Raw genomic sequence first — 6,638 nt, 5'->3', positions numbered from 1 at the left:
ACAGAAACAGATTATTTTGTACTGTAATTACTTTATGTAGGAGTCGGGTGTTTATTAGTCACCATGTTTCCTGCGCACATTTTAAAAGCATTTAGGCAGTAAAGTGTTTTGGATTATCCTGAGGTCCTGTCAAATGCAAATCAATTCTGTTCTGCAGCACATTCTGTTCGCAAGTAAACCTGATCTACAGGCTTCAGCTTTCCAGAATTTCAATTAAGAAAAGGCTAGATTGAACAGTCAACAAACCTGTGCCTCAGGGGTCATTGGGTAATATCGATTATTAAAAGTTACTTATTTCTTTGTTTTAAAAATGAAAATAATTTTGAACAGAAGCAAGAGGCGACACGAGGCGACAGGGTGGCGCAGTGGCGCAGCGGGTGGAGCTGCTCCCTCACCGCACCAGAGACCCGGGTTCGATCCTGACCTCGGCTGCTGCCTGTGTGGAGTTTGCACGTTCTCCCTGTAGATTGGACTTTACTACAATACAATACGACAGAATTTTATTTCTCCCAGGAGGTTGAATTGGTCTGCCAACTGTCATAAAAAACACACCAAGATTCATGAAACATGAAATTAAAATGATGAGCGGGATGTTCAGGATTGGGGATGTGTAAAGATTGGGGGGGGAGAGGGGAGTCAGTCTCAGTCTACCCCACGACAGAAGGGGGAGGAGTTGTACAGTTTGATAGCCACTGGGAAGAAGGATCCCCTGTGGCGTCCTGTGCTGCATCTTGATGGAACCAGTCTGTTGCTGAAGGTGCTCCTCAGGTTGACCAGTGTGTGTCATGGAGGGGGTGAGCTGTATTGTCCAGGATGCTCCACAGTTTGAGGAGCATCCTCCCCTCCAAGACCAACCTCCCGTGAATCCAACTCCAACTCCGCCCCCATGATGAGTTTGTTAATCCTGACCGCGCGTTACTGCCTATGCCACCACGCACCATGCGCGCATAATACGCGCCTAATGCCCGCATCGCGTGCGCGTCACGCTGCCCGCTGTCGTGCGCCGTGACACGGAAATGATGTCGCGCAAATGACACCCAAGTGGGACAGGCCCTTCCCTCATTAGTCTTGTCTGTGTGGAGCTGCAGGTGATTCAGCCCACACCACTCAACAAGGTCATTGACTACACCTCTGTATTCAGCTTCCCTCCCTTCACTGATGCAGCCCACAATTGCAGAGTCATCCAGAAATCTCTGCAGTAGTCAGGAGTCCGAGTTGTATCTGAAGTCTGGGGTGTAGATGGTGAACAGGAAGGGAGAGAGGACTGTCCCCTGAGGGGCCCCTGCATGATAAAACTTTTTTTTTATTTTTTTTTTATTATTTTATTTATTAGAAGTAGTGTACATTACAATAATATAAGCCATAAATAACATAATTATTAAAGAAAATACATTTCCTGTACCACTTCATATTTTAGACTTTAAAAAGGAGAAAAGTAGAGAAAGTGAGATAGGAAAGTGAGTGTGTGAAAGAGTGATCAAAAAAAGACCCTTAGACACAAAAAATTCGAAAGAAAAGTTAAGAAGTAAGCCGTAGTAAGAGAAAAAAGAGAAAAAGAAAACTGAAGATATATTAAAAGTTTTTAAAAAATAACAGGGATATACCAACTTCGTATTTTTCCTCCCCCGATAAATAACCGAGGATAAAACTAAACAGGGGACATAGTTGCAGAATAAGGGGGGCTCAATAAACTTCTTCACCCAAGGGTGGTTAATTTATGGAATTTGCCCCAGGGAAAGTGAAGCAGAAACTTTAAATATATTTAAGACAAAAATAGATAAAGGGGATAAGGGGTCTACTAAAGGGATATGGACCTAGGTATGGTTAGTATAGTAAGACCTGAGTGATCTCCTGGAAAAGTAAACTAAAACTTTTCACTGTCCCTCAATAAACTAAACTGAACTAAACTGCGTAGATTTCCTCCTGGTGTTTGCTCCCATATTCCAACGACGTGTGGCTCTGTAGGTTAATGGGCCTCTGTAAATCGCCCCTAGTGTGTAGGGAGTAGATATGAAAGTGGGATAACATAGAATTAGTGTGATCTGCATTTCTTTTCTACGCATAAAATCGGTGTGAACAGGTGATTGATGGTCGATGTGGACTATCTGGGCCAAAGGGTTAATTCAGCGAGTAAATGGAATAGGAGCATGATGATAGAAAGGGTCTCGACCTCAGGTGGTGGCACGACTCATTGTTGCAGCCGCCCCTACAGCCTGTCTGTCTTTTTTTAATTTTTTTTCTAGTCTAGTTAAATGTATTTTTTAATAGTGTTTTTGACTGTGTATATGGGGGGGGGTGGCGGGGGGGAACTTTGTAAAAATCCCTTCCCTGTACGGGAGACCCGACCTTTTTTCCTGTCGGGTCTCCGTTGTCGTTGGGGCCTAGCACCAGGGAGCGGCCTCCAGCCTGAACGACCTTGAGGCTCTAGTCACGGAGCCTGCGGAGTTGTGGACTACTTACCATCGTGGGGCTGGCCGGCATCGGAGCGTGGGGAGCGGTGGTGACTCGCTGCTGCGGCCGGACCACGTAGCTCGGACGCTCCAGCTGCAGCTACAGGTCCGGTGGACTGGGACATCGGGAGCTCATGGGTGGAGAGACCGCTTTCCGGAGCTCCCGTAACGCAACTTCTCCAGCCCGTGTTGGAACGACCCGGAGCGGGGCCGTACATCGCCCGGAGCGGCTTCATGGCCGTGGGACATTCCAGCGCCCGCCGGGGGCTCCAACTTCGTGACATTTAGACCAGGAGCTGGGCCGTACATCGCCCCACACGGCCTAAAAATGGCTGTGAGACTTGTCATCGCCCGCCTGGGGCTTCGACATCGGGAGAGAAAAGACTTTGCCTTCCATCACAGTGGGTTCACTGTGATGGATGTTTGTGTGAATTAAATTGTGTGTATGTCTGTAGGACATTGTCTTTGTTTGTATGGCTGTGGAAACGGAGTTTCGTTTGAGCCTCACTGAGGTTCAAATGACATGTAATAAATATTGATATTGATATTTTTATCATCATGTTCCTATTCCTACTCCTTTTCTCCAGAGATGCTGTCTGACCCGCTGAGTTATGCCCCTGTCCCACTTAGGAAACCTGAACGGAAACCTCTGGAGACTTTGCGCCCCACCCAAGGTTTCCGTGCGGTTCCCGGAGGTTGCAGGTGGTTGCCGGAGGTGGGTGGTTGCCGGAGGTTGCAGGTAGTGGAAGCAGGTAGGGAGACTGACAAAAACCTCTGGGAACCGCACGGAAACCTTGGGTGGGGCGCAAAGTCTCCAGAGGTTTCCGTTCAGGTTTCCTAAGTGGGACAGGGGCAGCATTATACTCCAGCGTTTTTGTGTCTGTCTTCAATAGAAGGAGGGACGCATTACTGAAGGGCCCTGACACCCTCCAGCTCCGTGACAACAGCTCTGAGCTGGCTGGGCGGTTGCTGCCCGACGTGTCTAAACACAAGAGCCAATTCATTCGCAGCTGTGACCCACAAAAGGTGGAGGATGAAAAACCAAGGGACCTGTTTCTGATTGAGGGTGGAATGTTGGCCGGGGGACTGGGACACATTCTGTGAACGGTGCCATGAGAATATTCATGTCCTGGTATGACCCAGTTTACTGTAAGTTCCATTTACATCAGCCATGTGTGATCCGCACTGATCACATCACTTTCCTGATTGGGTAGGTTAAAATTATCCCCAAAGTTCACTGCCTCCTGGAACAGGAGAATGTTAGAACAGTGGGCAGGGAGTAGGGAGCAGGGATGTGGGGAAAGCAAGCGGAGGGGGGGAGGAGAGAGGGAAAGAGAGAGAGCACGAGAGAGAGAGATGGGGAGGGAGGCAGAGGGGTTCGAGAAGGGAAAGATAGGGGGAAGAAAGGAGGGAGGTGGAGAGTGAGGGGGGAAGGTAAGGAAAAAGGGGAGGGGGAGTGGGACAAGACAAGAGAGTGGGGGGGGCGGAGAAGGGATGCAGATGGGGGAGTTGGGCATGGAGAGTGGGACTGGGGAGAGTGGAAGAGCGAAGGAATGGGTGGATGGAGGGAGAGAGAGGGAGAGAAGGAGAGAGAGAGAGAGAGAGAGAAAGAGAGAGAGAGAGAGAGAGAGAGAGAGAGAGAGAGGAGAGAGAGAGAGAGGGAGGGAGAGAGAGAGAGAGAGAGAGAGAGAGAGAGCGAGAGGGAGAGAGAGAGAGAGAGAGAGAGAGAGAGAGAGAGAGAGAAAATAGGGCAAAAGATGAATAATTTGTACATTATTCTGTGGCAAGAATGTGACAAAGGGATGCTTATTTACAAAGGTTGCGGGCTATTGTTTCAAGTGAACCTATCTGCCTCTGAGACAAACACATTTCTCCTCAACTGCAAATAAGGAGCTCGAACAGCTTGATGTATGTTGTTCCACTGATGCTGCACTTTGGTTCCTTGCCTTTAAACCAAAAGGCAACGTCCAGATTTTTGTAGAGTCTGGGCACCCTTCAACACCAAGATTCATGGACCACGTTCAGATGTGAATCTCGGCAGCAAGGGAACACAAAGCGATAGAAGGACAGTAGTACATGAATAAGGTCAGGTTTGCTTCATTCCCCTCAGGCAGTGATGGGACATGCTATCCTGCCAGGGTTACACCTCTGCCAGTAACAACACAAAGAAGGGCGGAACGGTGGTGCAGCAGTAGGGTTGCTGCCTTACAGCGCCAGAGACCCGGGTTCGATCCAGTCTACGGGCGCTGTTTGTACAGAGTTTGTACGTTCTCCCCGTCTCCGGGTGCTCCAGTTTTCTCCCACACTCTGAAGACTAATTGTAGGCTAATTGGCTTCGGTAAAATTGTAAATTGTCCTAGTATGTAGGATAATGCTAGTGTACGGGGTGTCCCTGTTCGGCATGGAATCAGTGAGCCGAAGGGCCTATTTCCGTGCTGTATCTCTAAAGTAAAGTCTAAAGTCCATCCATTACTTTACTGTAACATCTGCATGCATTATAGCCATTGTCCTTTCTCAACCAAACATGAATTGTCTCTTAATGTGTAGGAAGGAACTGCAGATGCTGGTTTACACTGAAGATAGACACAAAAGTAACTCAGCGGGTCAGGCAGCATCTTTTTAGAGTTTAGAGTTCAGGGATACTGCTCGGAAACAGGCCCTTCGGCCCACCGGGTCCGTGCCGACCAGCGATCCCCGCATATTAACACTATCCTTCACCCTCTAGGGACAATCTCTGGAGCAAGTAATAATAATAATACATTTATTTGTATAGTTTAGTGGTCTGATAAGCGACTCCTGGAGTTTTCAACAATACTTTATTCGAAAGTTCAAGTTGCAGCAGACAGGTTTAACAGACACGTCTGGCCACATCGGTGGTCAGCGCTGAACTAACGCGCGCAGGGGGAAAACCGCGCAAAAACAACAACCCCTCCCGAATCACATGACCGCGGCTTCCGAACGCCGGGTTCGATAGCTGCGTGCGCTAACAGGCACCACTACAATAGCACATTTATAAACAACTCACGTTGATCAAAGTGCTTCACATCAGTGCTACATACATTGGTAGACAGACCTAACGATACAAATATAAACTGTTTACAGAGCCCCCTCAGAGGGGCTCAAAAACGCTTGGGAGTGGAAATAGGTTTTGACTCGTGACTTAAAGGAGTCGATGGAGGGGGCAGTTCTGATGAAGTTCCACAGTCTAGGTGCTGCAGCCACAAAAGCGCGGTCACCCCTGAGCTTAAACCGAGACCGCGGGATAGTCAGTAGCCCCAAGTCAGCCGACCTGGAGGTAGAATGGTGGGTTAGAAGATTTTTGATATAGGAATTGGTGATGCTTCGGGTCGAGACCCGTCCTCAGACACAGACATGTTTCTCTCTCGCTCCATCCACGTCTGCATTTGCTGACATTCCCCGATAGACCATCTGCACCAATGCCTAACGTTTGGTAAAGTGTTAAATGAACCTTAGTTACTGGCAACTTGCCCAAAGCCAGCTCTGCCCTGGTACGGAGAAGGTGACAGCCAGCCAGAGATTCCCCAAGCTGGTTTCTCATCCGCCAGTGTGGAAGCATATGGAAGACAGGAGTGAAAATGAAGCTGGTGTGAACCGCCCCTCCACTCCCCCTCCGTTCCCCCTCCACTATCCAGTCGAAAATAACACCACAAAAGAAAAGACAGGTTGGGCAAATCACTAGATCGGTGACAATCATGCTATTACCTTCTTCACAGTGGCAGCTGGCAACGATGACTTTGACTCTGCAGAGAGTAGTGCGTTCGGCCGAACGCACTATGGGAACTTCACTCGCCCCCCTGCAGGAACTATACAACAGGAGGTGCAACTCCAGAGCAAATAAAATCATGGGAGACCCCTTCCACCCCTGCAACGGACTGTTCCAGCTGCTACGGTCAGGCAAACGCCTTCGTTGCCATGCGGTGAGAACGGAGAGGTTGAGAAGGAGTTTCTTCCCAGAGGCAATTGGGACTGTAAACGCCTATCTCACCAGGGACTAACTCTACAGAACGTTTTTCCTTCCATTATTTATTATGTAAAAGAATATGTGTGTTATGATTGTGTTTATAATTTGTTTGGTTGTTTTGTTGTTTGTCTTTTGCACAAAAGTCCGCGAGCATTGCCACTGTCATTTCACTGCACATCTCGTATGTGTATGTGACAAATAAACTT

The sequence above is a fragment of the Leucoraja erinacea genome, chromosome 33 (assembly GCF_028641065.1).
Source record: "Leucoraja erinacea ecotype New England chromosome 33, Leri_hhj_1, whole genome shotgun sequence".
Lineage (NCBI taxonomy): Eukaryota > Metazoa > Chordata > Chondrichthyes > Rajiformes > Rajidae > Leucoraja > Leucoraja erinaceus.
This window is presented reverse-complemented; position numbering follows the sequence as displayed.